The sequence below is a fragment of the Tamandua tetradactyla genome, chromosome 2 (genome assembly GCF_023851605.1).
Source record: "Tamandua tetradactyla isolate mTamTet1 chromosome 2, mTamTet1.pri, whole genome shotgun sequence".
Classification (NCBI taxonomy): Eukaryota; Metazoa; Chordata; class Mammalia; order Pilosa; family Myrmecophagidae; genus Tamandua; species Tamandua tetradactyla.
In genome coordinates this window covers 128,440,822-128,457,347 of record NC_135328.1, presented here as the reverse complement: position 1 = coordinate 128,457,347, position 16,526 = coordinate 128,440,822, and the positions used below count along the sequence as shown (strand labels likewise).

At 39.1% G+C, this 16,526-nt stretch overlaps 2 long non-coding RNA genes and 1 pseudogene across 2 annotated transcripts in view; 1 reads left to right on the top strand and 2 right to left on the bottom strand.

Moving 5' to 3' along the window:
• Nucleotides 1–16,526, bottom strand: part of LOC143673843 (uncharacterized) — a 141,910-nt gene that overhangs the window by 63,608 nt on the left and 61,776 nt on the right. The window lies entirely within an intron of this gene.
• Nucleotides 1–16,526, top strand: part of LOC143673844 (uncharacterized) — a 113,520-nt gene that overhangs the window by 93,986 nt on the left and 3,008 nt on the right. The window lies entirely within an intron of this gene.
• Nucleotides 6,732–7,687, bottom strand: LOC143662104 (DCN1-like protein 1 pseudogene; annotated as a pseudogene).

Sequence of the window (16,526 nt, the reverse complement as noted above, 5' to 3'; positions counted from 1 at the left end):
GTACAGATGAGCTACTTTCCTTAAAGTAGCTTGGTTCTTGAATACTACAGTCAGTCTTGTGGGAGCTTGTTCTAGCTTGCTAGCTGCTGGAATGCAACACACCACACATGGGTTGGCTTTTAATAAAAGGGGATTTTTTTTGTTCGTCCTTCAGAGAATAGGCAGCTAACTTTCATCTGAGGTTCTTTATTATATGGGAAAGCTCAGGGTAATCTCTGCTGGCATTCTCTCCAGGCCTCTGGGTTCCAACAACTTTCCCTGGGGTGATTCCTTTCTGCATCCCCAAAGGCCTGGGCTGAGCTGCGAGTGTTGAGATGAGGTATGCTTAGCTGCTTGGGCTGTGCTACATTGTGCTCTCTCATTTAGGCACCAGCTGATTAAGTCAAATGTCATTCATTGCAGCAGGCATGCCTCCTAGCCGATTGCAGATGTAATCAGCAACAGATGAGGTTCATGTACCATTGGCTTATGTGCACAGCAACAGAACTAGGTGCCTTCACCTGGCCAAGTTGACAACTGAATCTAACTACCAGAGAGCTCTACCTTATCAAGTTGAATGAGCCTTTCCCCATAGGAAATTGATCGAATCTTCTCTACTTACAATTGTTCTGTATTTTTAAAGTCCAAGTTAATGCATTTTACTGCATCACTCAGAGTCAATCTAAATTCCAATACAAAAACTTAGTTTTTTGTAGACATTGGTGACTGGAGGCAGCAATTTGAAAGGAGACCTGGAGGGAAAGTCCTGGCCACTGACACACTTGTCATTTATAGTGGTGGGCTAGGGTGGTGGCCAAATTCTGGAAATGGTGCTGAAGTTTCTGCTTCCTCAGCACAGGCTGTATGTGGTCACTGCCTGCTCCTGTACCTTAGGGTGAAAGGTTTGCTGCTTATTCTGCTCAGCCTCTTCCAGGCACTGCTGTTCCCACTTGTAGAACCAGTGCTTGGAAGGAGCTCCAGGATCTCAGCCTTGCCCTCCTCCTTCCAAATTCTCCATCCTCGGTGACCTCCCATAACATTTCCACTGTCTGCATGCATTCTTCTCAGGCAGTGCCCTTGTTAAAATGTCCAAAGCCAGCAGTCCTAGAGGGGGCCTGGGCCAAAAGGAACCCTATGCCACCCCTGCCCCAGTCCCAGGCCTCCCTATCTCCTGCCCAGGCAGAGGGCCTCACTGCCACAGCTCGCCTAGCCAGTGGGAACACTTCTACCATTCCCATCTCCATAGTGCCTGGGCCTCCCTAGGGCCACCACTGATCACTAAGGTCTTCACGTAGCCTGGTGTGCACCTGGAGCCCACACTGAAGACATGACAGGAGAGTGCTTCAATATGATTTTCATTCCTGTCACTCCACGCAAAATTGGGGCCCTTGATATTCATTTTGTTGAAATGGGGGTGGGGTAGTTTGGAGAGGAAAAGAAGTGGCCTCCTCTAGGCTCCAGTCCCACAGATCTGCACCACTTTGCATTTCTGAAAATGTCTAGATCAGACTAGCTGCTCTCAAGGAACATTCCAGGCACCTGAGGATTTTGGATAAACCTGGATTCTAGGGTCTACCAGTGGGTCCCACACACTTGTACCTTTGGCAAGTACCTCCATGGACAACAGGTGTTAGCCAGATGAGAAAACCTGCTAAACAAGGCATTTTGGGATGAGCTGGTGATCTACTCCTTGCTTCAAGATCTGTGGAAACTCTGAAAATGCTTCTCAAGCTAGGCCTCCCAAGAGGTCAGGTCTGAAAAGAACCTTACAAAATTTGTTTGCTTTCTTCCACATAGAATTTTTTGCAAGAGAACTTTGCTGTGAGAGAAGTGCTGTTACTGCTATGACAGGATGAATCAACCTATGGGAGGGCTGCAGGATCCCAGACCTGCTGTAGCAGGTAGACCTCCCCCTCTTTCTGGTTCAGCTGTGCTCTCTGTGGGAAATCCCCAACCTCCCTCTCCTGACTTCAGGGAGGGGTAAAACTGCAGGCAAGTGAGATAAGACACATTTCTGGGATAGAAACCCTCTCCCCTAGCCTTCAGGAACTGGTGAAGTTGCACATAGGCAAAATAAGACAGTCCTGGGGTGGGGGCCCCTCCCTTAAAGGTTCAGCTTTGGGCCATTCTCAGCTTAAATCAGCCAATTGCTTACTTTGTCCTTGACATGTCTTACAGTTTATAAAAGCTAAGATTACCTTTTGTTCAGGGCTCAGGGTTTCAGTGGCTACTTAGTTGAGCCCAATAGCCATAGAAAATAAAACCTGCTTCCTGCAACTACAGATCCTTAGTCTCAGCCTGTTCTAACTTCGTGTAACACTCCTGAAGACCTGCGGCCTCATTCCTGGTTTTTGCGCTACACTGCCACATTCATTGAACACTACCCGCAGGGCCATCTTAGCTGAACATTATCTGCCTCACTATCCTCTCTTGCCAGGCCCCAGTTATCATGACCTGCCACTCATGGGGTGGGAAAAATTTCCTGCATCTTACATTTAAGGAGGTTCATCTTCAAGGATAAGGATTATGATTCTCCCTTTTTTTTGCCATTACTATAAGGCATCATCTAGTTTTCTACATCACAAAAGGTAAAATGTTCAAGCTCAGACCATGGTGTAGGTCAATAGCATATCTGTCCCTCTGGCCTCAGTGCAGGTACTCTCTGGGATAATTCACAGTGGAACCATGAAAGCAACCTCTTTCTCTTAGACATCAGGGTTCACACACCTGAGGGATTTAGACATATGTACCATGTTCTCGCTAAACAGTTGGTAGTCTTGGTGGATGAGCTGTTCCCCAAAACCATTGTTTGCTGGGATGATGGCCTATGTGACTTGATGCACATGTGCATTTCAGGCAGGGACATGGTATGACACTTCATGAGGAAAGCAAGGCCAAGTGTGGGCCTGTGGCTGACACCGGCAGTGCAGGGCAGCAGCAGGCTCAAGGCCCACACTGTGGATGTGGTCATGATGAAGTCAATGAAGTCCCAGAGGCATGTGCTTGGTGCATCAACCAAAGGCAACTGCATGTACAGGATGTCTTTATAGATGTTTACCACCTCCCATGAAATGTTGATGATAGTCATGATGTGCCTTCTGAGCTTGGTGTTGGCAGCTACCCATTGCAGATGTACAGGCTACTGATGATGCATGAGAAGTCATGGGCTGAGGGCTGTGGGGACTGAACCTGGAAGGCCCAGGTGGTGTTGTCATCAGCACAGCAGGCAATGGTCTACAGGGAGAAAGGGCTGCAGCTGTCACCTAGGCTCATAAGGATGTTATGAGGATTCAATGACAATCTAGGTGAATAACACAAGGTCTGGTACAGAGAGAGTCCTCTGTAAATGATAAATATTCATTTTCCTTTCTGGGCCAGATCAAGGCACCATTCCTAAGGTCAGGTGAGTTGGATCAAGGAGCAACCACACAGCCAACTCTCTTGTGAGGGTGCAAGAGTGGAGGATGTGGCTGTACTGTCAACCAGGCCACTGGTAGATGGGAACCTGAGCTTGCCCATGGCTTCTGCTGCCACCTGAAAATGGGAGCAGGAGACTCTTGAACTTCTAGAGCCAAGAGCCCTTTGCTAGTTTCGCTCCAGCTATTTATCAGTGGTTGCTTCCAAAGGCAGGAGGAAATAACATCAAGTTAGTCTTCAATGTTAATTACAATTATGCCAAAATGTAAAATACAAGAAAATGCAAAACCTTTTAAGCTAAGTTGTTTATCTGTGAAATCTCTTCAAAGAATAGCACCTTCCAACCCCCAGCCCTTTTATCCTTCAAAGCTTGCTTGTAGGAGACAAGCCACCTGTGGTGTTATACAAGAGTTACGTGACCCAGTGTTCTGGGTCACCATCTCAAGGTTTAGTCTGAAGGTCAAAAGATCTGTTTCCCATGCACCATATATATATATATATATAAATATATATATAAGCACTTTTTAGTACAAATATTCCCTGCAACCAGGTATTTACCCTCAGAATAATCAGATAATATTAAACCAGCCTACTATTTACAGTCCTAGTAATAGTTTTAATTCTTAAAATGCAATCATAGAAAATTCTAGTTTTAAGATGCCATCATAAACATTATATGAATTACATATATATGTATTATTTATATTTTATGTTATACATTTATATTCAAAACTTTATGTATTTTTTGCTTTATAATGACACAGTAACTATAAATATTTGGTGTCAAACTGATGACAAACAGTGTTTGTTGTAAAAGTTTCTCATTTAAAAGGAAAAATCTTTAAGAGCCCAAGGCAGTGGGCCACAACCCAATAACTGATTTTAATAAAAAACTATTTATGGTGAAGAAAAGTCCTAATGGGATGTCATATCTAAGCACAGTAAACTTGAATAATCAATAAGAAAACAATATTGTAACACAAAATATTCAAGGCAGGAAAAAGAATAGTATATGTCTATGTGTGTGTATATAAATATGCATGTATATTTAATTTTTCATAATTGAAATTCTTTATATTTACAAAAATTAAATCAGGAAATACTTAAAGCAACAGATTCTTCTTCTTTTTTAATTTCTTCCTTTAAAAAAGTATCCAAATTTTAGAAACTTGAATAGAGATGATCTATTTTTTCTTATTGATTGAATTATTGAACTAACAGTGTAATTGGAATAGTATTATAATATATACAGGTATAATTTATAGTCAATTTCCAAATCATCTAGGCAAATAGCTATTTTAATAAGTCATTTTATCTTAATTTCTACATCTGCATATAATGTACTACACTAATTAGTACACTAGATGTTAGATTGTACCTGGATATACCAAGCAACATTTATTCTTTTTACAGACCATAGATACCCAACATTTGAAATTTTACTTATTTTAACTTTATTTACCAAAATGTATTAGAAAGCAATAGCCCCTTCTTCACATGCTAGTTAAGTGAACAGAGAAATGAACATTTTCAGCATGAAGGTAATTCATGGGTCTTGTAATGAAAAAAATACATACAAGATGAATTCAGCTTTGACCTGAAAACTAAGTTAATCTGAGTGATACAAATACAGTAAGGGGCTAAGTAATTTATGAAAATAGAAGCCAGATTGATATTCTGCACCAAGGATATGCTTATATAAAATCTATGCTACCAAAGAAAATATTTGGCAACCACAGTGATTAGCAGCTACAGCAATCTTAACAAAATAAGTCAGCAAAAATGCATTATTTTTATGAAAGAGAGTGGTGCCTATATTATAATGATTGAATTCATGGCTCATCACAACCATTCCCAAAATTTAATTCTTTTTATCTTCTTCTAAGTTAAGGGAATTGCATATGTGTTTCATTGGGTGATGATAAAAAAAAAACTCAAAATAAAATAAAAAATAAACTTCACACCTAAATTTAGAATACTGTTGTTCTAGTTTGCTAGCTGCCAGAATGCAATACATGAGAAATGGAATGGCTTCTAAAAAGGGGCATTTAATAAGTTGCTAGTTTAAAATTCTAAGGCCAAGAAAATGTCCCAATTAAACCAACTCTATAGAAATGTCTAATCAAAGACATCCAGGGAAAGATACCTTGGTTCAAGAAGGTTGATGAAGTTCAGGGTTTCTCTCTCAAGTGAGAAGGCACATGGCAAACACAGTCAGGGTTTCTCTCTCAGCTGGAAAGGCACATGGTGAACATGGCATCCATCTGCTAGGTTTCTCTCTTGGCTTCCTGTTTCATGAAGCAGCCTGGGAGGCATTTTCCTTCTTCATCTCCAAAGGCTGCTGGCTGATGGACTCTCTGCTTCTTGTGGCTATGTCATTCATCTCTGCTCTCTCTGAATCTTGTCATTCCTCTTTTAAGGAATTCCAGTAAACTAATCAAGACCCACCCAGAATGAGAGGAGACACGTCTCCACGTAATCCAGTTCAACAGCCACTCTTGATTGAGTCACATCTACAAAGGGATGATCTAATTAAAGTTTCAAGCATACAGTACTGAATAGAGATTAGAAGAAGTAGCTGTCTTTACAAAATGGGATTAAGATTAAAATATGGCCTTTCTAGGGTACATATAACCTTTCAAACCAGCACAACTGTTTTGTGAAGCAATCTAAAATATCTAAATAAATTAAATAGCTTAACTATTTGACAGGCATTTAAACATGTCAAAATCTTAATGAAATCTAATTATGTAAAACATAATATAGAAAAGAATGGAGTCTACCATTCTACTGGCATTTTCTAAATAAAATCTTCCTGCGTATATCTGTGTGTGTTTTTGAAACCATGGCTAGCATGAATGAAGACTAGTTCTGTAAACTCTTTTTGAAATCAAAGGTCTGAAGCACAAATAAACTTTTTACATGGGCATCAAATTATCTAAATTTTTTTACTTCAGTTATTTCATGAGAAACTCTATTCATATCAGCAATACATGAGTCTTACCAGGAAAAAAATATCCTGCAAAACCAAACACCATTTCAAATCTAGTACACTTAAATTCATCACTCTCATTTGAAGTGCTATCAGTATAGTTTTTACAGCTAGCTCAAAACATATACTTAAAATAGTTTTATAAACTGTGTGTGACATTTATATTTTTAATTACCATCCCAAACCATTTTCTGATGAAGACAGTAATGTGCTTTATGGGAGAATGTAAACCTAAAAAAAATCATCATAAAGTCCTAAGACTTATGGGAGAATAAAATATGATGGTTGACATATATAAGATGACTCCACAATGTTGGAATTATAAATGTTTAGAGCAGCCCAGACTAGAAGACATGTCCAAACCACTATTAGAAAAATGAAATAAGACAGAGTCCAAAATGTACCCTTAAAATTTTGTATCAACCCTCGTCCTGAAATGTGAGAACTGATCTTTGTTCCAGTCCAGACATGAGAAACTGTGCAATTTTCCATTGCATTTATTGTAGAGACTATGAATATTCTGGAAGTTTCCTTTAGTGCTACACTGTTTTACTTTCTGTTCCAGCAATTTGAGGGCATGAAAATTCCAATGTCATCAATAAAAGCATGGCGCATTCCTTCTTTATCTTAGTCATGTCTCTGTAAACATTGTATTGAAATCTAAAAGATGACACCTAGTATCTCTGATATTGATTATTTATAAAGCTCCAACAAAAATGAATTCCATAAATCTAAGAATTTAAATTTTCCATTAAGCACTAAATCCCAGCAAGCAATGGCCATTTTTAGATTGATTATTTTGGCATGGATTCTTTGTAAAATTAAAAGTAAACTGGTAAAAATCCTAAAACCATCCTAATTCTTTCCATTCTTGTTCCATCTTGTATATTGGGTACTTAAATTATCTTTGTGGTCACATTCTACTTCTCTCTTGTGATCTGTGAACTCCCATTTGAAGATCTTGCATTGTGTTCCTTCTCTGAACTTCCATATGATGATCAAATCTAATGCTGGCTAGATCGAGTCCCAACTATCACAGAACTGGTATATACAATCTGTTCCAATTTTATTTTCATCTTGTGGCTCTTTGTATCTATTAAACAGTTTTTCTAACTTCTTCCTGTTCAATGACCTTTTTACACTCCCTTGTGTATAAAGTTCAGCATTTTAGAAAATATTATCTGTTGCAATATCTAACTTCAAGTCATTTTGAGACACACAACTTACTGCTGTTTTTTCATTAGATTGGCTGAAGATCATAAACCGATGAATTTTATCCTCCTGCAATGATTCCAATTTGTTCAATTTGGTGTCCCCCAGGGCTTTTCCTCCTTCTCTGGCTCCACAGTGAATAAACCCTGGAGGCAGTGGTGGCTCCTCTCCTAGGCTCACTGGGATTCAGCTCATAAGCACTTTGGGTGGTCGCTATGTGCCAGAAAGCATCTTGGTACAGCTGTAGGATACTGCCCTTTATTTTTAGTTGCACTCTTCCTCCAGGGAATTCCAGGTTTTCAACCAGAGAAATCCATTGTGTCTGATACTCTGCTGTGTCTCCAGGATCCAGAAACTTCTTGGGACATGAATTCAGTCAAAAGTATTTATTGAGTGAATAAAGGAAAAGTATTTTCAATATTTTATGAGGTTTACATTTTTATTGTTTCATAAATCCAATCAAAGTGGACAGTGTGTGTGCCACAGAATGAAGTCTTGAATAGATTTAGTATCTGTGTGATACTAACCATGATTAGGTTTATCAGGTATTTTTCTTTATATAATTGGAAGTCACAGTAGAAGGGGCATCACCAGAGAAGAAGAAGCTGAAGAGTACAGACTTTGGGAGAAGAGGGAAGTGCTGCTTTCCTATGAAACCCACTTCAGAATCTAGTTGGCTTCACTGTCTCCTGTGGTTTGGGTCCTGGTGAGTTCTCCATTTAATTAAACATGAACAAGTCTCACTCATAACCATGTGAAGAATCTTGTTAATTTTCAGATACTTTTTCCTCAAAGAAATACTGCAAAATATTTAAATTTTACTGTCTACTCTTATTTCTTTATTTACCTCATCTTCCTTTCCCCAGAGTTTGCCTCAAACATAGATTCATTTATGCATTATCATATATTTATTTATCATAAAAGGGGACCATCACTTTGCCTCAAACATTTTACAGTGTAACTGGGCTAACATAAAACATAAGAACATATAATAGAACCATGGATATTTAATACTTAATTACCTAAAATCCTTATAAGTAAAATTATTGCACTATTTTTTTAATTCCAGGAGAGTGCACTTACACATAAAATGACAAAATTTTCCTTTCAGTATCAAATGCCTGTGGCTAAAATAAAAATATATCAATTCATGTTTTCTTAAGAAATGATATTTTCCAAATATGTAAAGAGATTCCATAAATTTTCAATTGTGTAGTTTTCAAAATTTGTCAAAACACATCTTAGTTATGGGAAAATGCATAAAGAAGCTCTCATGTACTCCAGGAATCACTAAAATTTTGAAGCCTTGGGCAGTATGGTTCTTATGATGTCAGTCAAATCTGACTTTAGTAGACATCCATTTTGTGTTCTTTCTTTTTTCATAGTAAAATATATACGTTCTAGAATGTATAATATATTTTTTCCTAGAATATAAACTTTCAGTGGAAATATTTCTCTTTATATTGGAGTCACACTAATTTCCACAGAATTAAAACTTTCCAAGTCCTCTATGAGGTAAACTAACAAACAAGCAAACAAAAAAAAAGGAGAGATTGTACTTCATCAGATTGTCTATTTTATTTCTCAGAGCCACCAGAATCCACAAAAGCAGGGAGGTCACTGAGAAAACACAATGGTGACATTTAGAATATTAAAGGTATGGCATATAAAGGACATAATCTGCTTTCCTTTACTGCATCTACACAATTTAGCTACTTGGGGGTAGTATTTTACATTTATAAAATATATTTATTTTATAAAATAAGCATTACTTCTTTATACTTATAATGATTGGTATTCCACTTACTCAAGATGGGTTGTTCAGATTTTATGTCTTCTGAAGTTATCAATGGCATGAAAGAGAGTTTACCTTTAAAACAGTGTTTTGCTAGGGAGAGAATGAAGCTTTGCACTTCAAAATACAGAAGTAGCATATTCAGTAGAGATTTGATTTTATTGTATTTTCCAATGTATTTGAGTTCTGGTGAGTGTTGGATAAAAGTTTAATCAGGAGGCATAGGACCTCCATGTTTTTTTATAAATTAAGATTTAATCAGAAGGTAATTGTTCAATCTGACATAGGAATATGGGGTCTGGTGTTCTGAAAGTAGGTTAGGAGATTTTAACATCATATGCTTGGATTTAAAATACATATGTAATGGTCGAAGGGAAACATGCCAGAGATTATCATTACTGAGAGGTTGATTTTCATTCATTTAGACCAGCAGGGGAGAAAGAACATAAATATACAATTGGACAGAGGTAAAGATTGATGGATAGATAGATAGATAGATAGATAGATAGATAGATAGATAGATAGATAGATAGATATAATATATTTAAAATGACAAATTGGATGATTTTTCTGAAGGAGTAATAGTACAGCAATTAAGTGGGAGTGGAAGAGAAAGGCTAACTTTAGTTGGAAATCAGTGAAGGGATATTTTAGGGATTGACAAACTGAGATTTAAAGAAAATGACCCTGGGATAGAAAAGTAGGTTTGTGTACTGGGGTGGAAATAAAGGGTGAAAATAGGTCTTGATAGAGATTACCATGTTTAATTGTGCTTGGTGGTTTCAAGAGGACAGTTAAAAGACCAATCCCCAAGTGCCCAGTGAGGCCACTAAGATTGGAGTCTGGAGGAGGTGTATTACTTCCATTCTGGGTGCAGAAGAGGTAATTAATGTCTTGCACTATATTTCATTTTATGTACATTTAATTAAGCAAATAGCCATGATAGCTCAGAAATGGAATTCAGATAAATGTTTTGTCGTGATCAGCTGAGATAGCAATGGAAGAAATTAATAAAATTGACTAAATGTGTGAAAAAAGCAGTACAGTCCATAAAATGCAGAGAGAAAAGCTAGGATTTGGTTTCAACATAATTCAATAGTGTTTTTCGAGGAATTTATTCCAGCAGACATGGAGAAGGAATGTCTAAAATAGTTTGAATACAATCTGGAGACTGTGATGCCAGAGAAAGCAAGAAAAAAGCTCCAAAAAGGAGACCATGGCCCAATTCTTTGGTTCCAAGTTAGAATTTATTGATGGGGGATAATTAGTGATCTCCAAGTTAAATGAATGAGGACTTCAGTGTTCATTTTTGTGAGTCAAAGTGTGATGTGAGTGTGAGTACATGATAAGTGCACTTTCAGTTTGTCATGGGAAGATACACAGAGAAAGAACTTGAGAGAGAATGCATTCAGAGTTCTGTTTTTTCCAACATGAAACAGTCAAAAATGTGTTTAAATGGTGAGATGGATAGTAAAGAAAGGGAGAGGTTTCTGATAAGGTAGATTTAATTTATGATCAATAATATAGTTCACAAAATCTTGACATTAATTGAACACTTCAATTTAGTCAGAGGTAACATGAACTTCTATTTGATAGGAGAGAAGGAGTAACTAATGTGTATGTATGCAGGGATAATTGAAGATATTATGGTATGATAGTGTGTGATGGTTAAGTTCAGATGGCAATTTGGCCAAATAATTATGCCCGTTATTCTGGTTAGGCAAACACTGGCCTGAACATTGCTGCAAGGATATTTCATGACTGGCTGATAACCAGAAGGCTGGTGCATTAAATGAGTCAGTTGATTGCGTCTGTGGCTGATTACATCTGTAATCAACTAAGGCATGTCTCCACAATGAGATAATCCAATCCGTTGAGGACTTTAAGGGGAAAGAGACACTTTTTCACTGCTTCTTCAGCCAGAAAGACTCTCCTGTGGAGTTCATCCAGACCCTTTATCAGAACCACAAGCGTCACAGCCTCCCTAAGGATGTCAGACTCTTCCAATCCCATGGATGCATAACACCTTTATAAAGCTCATATTCACAGTTCTCTTGGATCTGTTTCTCTAGAAAACCCTGAGTAACACTCTTGTGTACCCAGAGTGGGGTGGTTATTTAGAAACAGAATCTTAAAAATGGGTTTTACAATAGGTTTTCTACTCTGACTAGTTTCAGAGGCCCTAATAACTCTTATTCCAATAATTAAGATGACGCTGGTAGTCCATGGGGTGAGTTGGCAAGAGAGATACTCAAAATATTACCATTAGATTCTGCTAATTGTGTGCTTATTTGAGGCAAGTCTCTGGGTGAGAGTGCTTTTGAACTCCCTGAGGAGTTTTGTGGAATTGTGGGTATAATGATGTTGGCTAGGTGTTGTTAGATATGATGGTTACAGCAGCGAGGGAAAAGGATGAGCTGAAGACTTCAAATTTGCACTTTAAGTGCTGTATGTATGATGTAAATGTTTCCACATGTGCCCTAAAAGAAAATCTTATTTCCTGTGGTTGCAGATTTGAGATCTCTGAACACCATACACAAGCCTCATTGTGCCAGTAGCAGATTTATGATGTAAACTGAATGTCAACTTTGCAGGGTGCCTGCTGTTAAAGTAAGGGCTTTGATTGGAAAAAAATGGTAACCTGAAACATGAGATAATGATGTATCACTTGATAATGATGGCCAAGGGGAGACTGGATCCCTGGAAACTGCTAAGCCTTTTCTCAATAGAGCTGTAAAGGACTGCCCTGAGTAAACATCTTCCCAGCCTCCAGCCTCCTCAGAAGAGCTGGTCATCCAACCTCCACCTAATGCTATTAACCCTTCACTGCCTGCTTGTAAACACCTCTCCTTGGGAAACAGTCATCACTCTTCAGTCTGGAAAGACTAATCTTGTTTCACCAGACAAAATGGCAATGGAATGCCTTGAGGTAATTGGCTTGGAAAAAACTTCTATTTTTTTCATGACTCAACCCCACCAGCTTTTTTCTTCAAAAGTGTTACATATATATAAAATACTTATATAAAAGTGTTTTATATGTGTGTGTGTGTGTTATTTATAACTACAATAAAATACCAACAGACCCTGAAAGGTCAGATGCAATGTGTGGCCCATGAGGAGGTATGGTATACGCCAAAAGAACAAAATGAGTTTTCCAATGTATATAGACAGAAATCGGGGGAATACATGTGGGAATGGATATTAAGGGTGTGGGATAATGGTGGAAGGAATATAAAGTTTGATTAAACTGAATAAATTTATTTGGGCCCACTAATCAGAGATTCTGCATTCAAAGTTGTATGTAGGTTGAGGGGTTAGAAACGGCATTAAAAGTTTGTTTACATGGTTGACTGAAACATTGATCAAAATGTGGCTGACATTACCTGTGATTAAAATGCCAGAACTGCCCTGGTATAATGTAAAAGAGGGGATCCAGAGGCTTAGAGAGATGGGAATGTTAGAGTGGATTGATCATGGAAGACCTGCTCACACACCCCAGGAATATCCAGAGGATACAGCTTTCACCAGACCCATGAGAAATACATTCATGAGACTAGTTCCATCATCCCTGAGGAGCTCTGAAGTGGCCTGTCTCTTTATGTCAGATATTACAGTGGGAGCTGATCAGATCCTGAGTTGGAAGAAGCCATGTAGTGACAGTTAATGACCATAGACAAGATGAGGATAACTACCATAATGAACAGCAGACTCAAAGCAGCAGTCAAAATACTCTGACTCTCAGAGGCTTGTTGTGTTGGCTAGGAGATAATGGGGCAACTAGAAGTAAAATACATGGGCAGTCCAGTAAATCTCTTTTGAGTTGAATAAGCAGAAGAATTCTATATCAAGTGAAGAAAATCTTAACTTGAATGGTAAAAGCAGGAAATAAGGGCTTCTTAATCAATGTTCAGACTTTAGACAGTTTACAGACCAAGAGCACCTCAAATGCAGGAAGGGCCAGGTGATCATTGGGAAGGACCCTTTTACGTTGCCCAAAATTTACACTGTTAACCTTTCCTCCCAGACTTTCCCAAGAAGAACTATGAGCTTTTACCAAGGTGTCCATGTACTGGAGAAATGGAAATGGTCTGATATTTTGGAAATTATTAGACATTGGCTCAGAAGTGACACTGATTCCAAGAGACACAAAACTTCACTCTGATCCACCAATCAGAGTAAGGACTAGTGGAGATCAGATGATCAATGAAGTTTTAGTTCAGTTAAGTCTCACAGTGTGTCCAGTGGGTCCCCAGAACCATTCTGTGGTCATTTTCCCAGTTCCAGAATGCATAATGGGAATCAGCATACGTATGAAATGCAGAATTCCCACATTGGTTCTAAGACTTATGGAGTGAGGACTATTGTGGCAGCAAAGGCCAAGTGGAAGCCACTAGAACTGCAGCTACTTAGCAAAATAGCTAATCAGAAGGAATACCATATTCCTGGAGAGATTGCAGAGATTAGTGCCACTCTTAAGGACTTCAAGGATTCAGGGGTGATTATTCTCACCACATCCCCATTCAACACTCTTTTTTGGCCTATGAAGGAAACTGATGGATCTTTAAAGATGACAGTGGATTATCATAAACTTAACCAGGTGGTGACTCTAATTACAGCTGTTGTTCAAGATGGGGTATCATTGCTTGAGCAAAGCAACACATCACCTGATACCAGGTATTCAGCCATTGATTTGGCAAATGCTTTTTCTTCTAAAGAGCTGTCAGTAGGGACTACCAGATGTAGTTGGCATTCAGCTGGCAAGGCCAGCAGTTTACATTCACTCTCCTGCCTGAAGGGTATATTATCCAACCCATGTCACAATTTTGCCTGCAGGAACAATGATCATTTCTCTCTCCCACAAAACAACACATTGATCCATTATGTTGATGATATCATGCTGATTGGACTTAGTGGACAAGAAGTAGCAACTACTCTAGACTTATTGATAAGGCATTTGTGTGTTAGGGGATGGGAGATAATAAAAAAAAAACACAGGGCCTTCCACCTCAGTGAAATTTCTGTGTTCAGTGGTGTGGGGCATGTCAATATTTCCATCTTAAGGTGAAAGATAAGCTGTTGCATTGGGTCCCACCTAAGACCAAAGAAGTGATATAATGCCTACTTTGCCTCTTTGGATTTTGGAGACAACATATTCCTCATTTGGGGGTTTTGAGTGGGAACTAGAATAAGAGGAGGCTCTGCAACAGGTATAGGCTGCATGGCAAGTTGCTCTGCCACTTGGGGATATGATTCAGCAGATCTATTTGTGCTGGAAGTGTCCATAGCAAATAGGGTTGCTGTCTGGAACCTTTGGTAGGCCCCTATCAGAGAATTACATGCAGACAATTAGGATTTTGGAGCAAAACCTTACCATCCACTGCAGATAGCTACCCTCCTTTTGAGAAACAGCTTCTAGTCTGATTTTGGGCCTTAGAAGAGACTGACTGTTTGACCATGGGCCACCAAGTTACCATGAAACCTGAGCTGCCCATCATGAGTTGGATTTTGTCTGACCCACCAAGCCATAAATTTAGGCATGCACAGCAGTGCTAAATCATAAAATGGAAATGGTATATTATAGATAGGCTCAAGTATATCCTGAAGGCACAAGTAAATTGTTATATGAAGAAGTGTCCCAAGTGCTTATGGACTTCACTTCTTTTATATCACTTTCTCTTTCTCACATCAGAACTATGGTTACTTGGGGGCCTCCTTACACTCAGTGGACTGAGGAAGAGAATACTCAAGTCTGGTTTACAGATGGTTCTACAGGACATGCAAGGAACAGCAGAAGTGGATAGCTGCAGCACTATAACTTCATTCTGGGATGCCCTTAAAGGACAGAGATGAGAGGAAATCCTCTCAATGGGCAGGACTTTGAGAAGTGCACTTGTTTGTTTGTTTTGATTAGAAGAAGAGCTGGACAGAGGTGGGTTTGTATACTGACTCAGCAGCTGTGGCTAATGGTTTGACTGGATAGTCAGGGACTTGGAAGGATCACGTTTGGAAAATTAGTGACAAAGAAGTCTATGGAAGAGTTATGTGGATAGAACTTTCTGAGTGGACAAAGAACTTGAAAATATTTGTATCCTATATGAATGATCACCAGAGGTTGACTTCAGCAGAGGAAGGTTTTAATAATCAAGTGGATAAGATGACCCATCCTGCCATAACCCAATAGGCTTATGAACAAAATAGGCTTGATTTTAGGGATGGAAGTTATGCATGGGCTCAGTAACATGGACTTCCACTCTGTAAGGCTGACCAGGCTAGGACCACGGTTGAATACCATACCTACCAGCAGCAGAGACCCACAGTCAGTCCTGAATATGGCACTATTCCCTCTGTGGTCAGCCTGCTAACTGGTGGCAGGTGGATTATATTGGACCACTTCCATCATGTAAGAGGCAGTGATTTATTCTAATTGGAATAGACACATACTCCCGATATGGGTTTGCATTTCCTGCATGCAATTCTTCTGCTAAAACTACCATCCAAGGACTTACAGAATGCCTTATTCACTATCATCGTATTCCACACAGCTTTGCTTCTGATCAGGTAACCCACTTCACAGCAAATGAAATGTGGAAATGGGAAAGAGCTCATGTGATTCTCTGCTGTTAACATGCTCTCCAATATCCAGAGGTAGGTGGTTAGAATGCTGGATTGGCCTAATGAAGACCCAATTACAGTGCCAACTAGGTGGCAAAACCTTGTGGGGCTGGGGCAGTGTTCTCCAGGAAGCTGTGTATGCTCTGAATCAGCATCCACTGTATGGTACTATTTCTCTCCAAGCCAGGGTTCATGGGTCCAGAATTCAAGGGATGGTATGGGAGTGGTACCACTCACCATCACCCCTAGTGATCCACTAGGAAAATTTTTGCTTGCTGTCCCTGAATCCTTAAACTCTGCTGGTCTACAGGTCCTAGTTCCAAAAGGAGCAGTGCTCCTATGAAGAGACTCAACAATGATTGCATTAAACTGGAAATTAAGAGTACCACTTGGCCATTTTGGTTTTCTCATGCTACTGAATCAACAGGAATGACAGGGGATTTCTGTTCTGTCTGGAGTGATTGATTGTGATGATCAAAAGGAAATAGAACTGCAGCTACACAATGGAAGTAAAGAAGA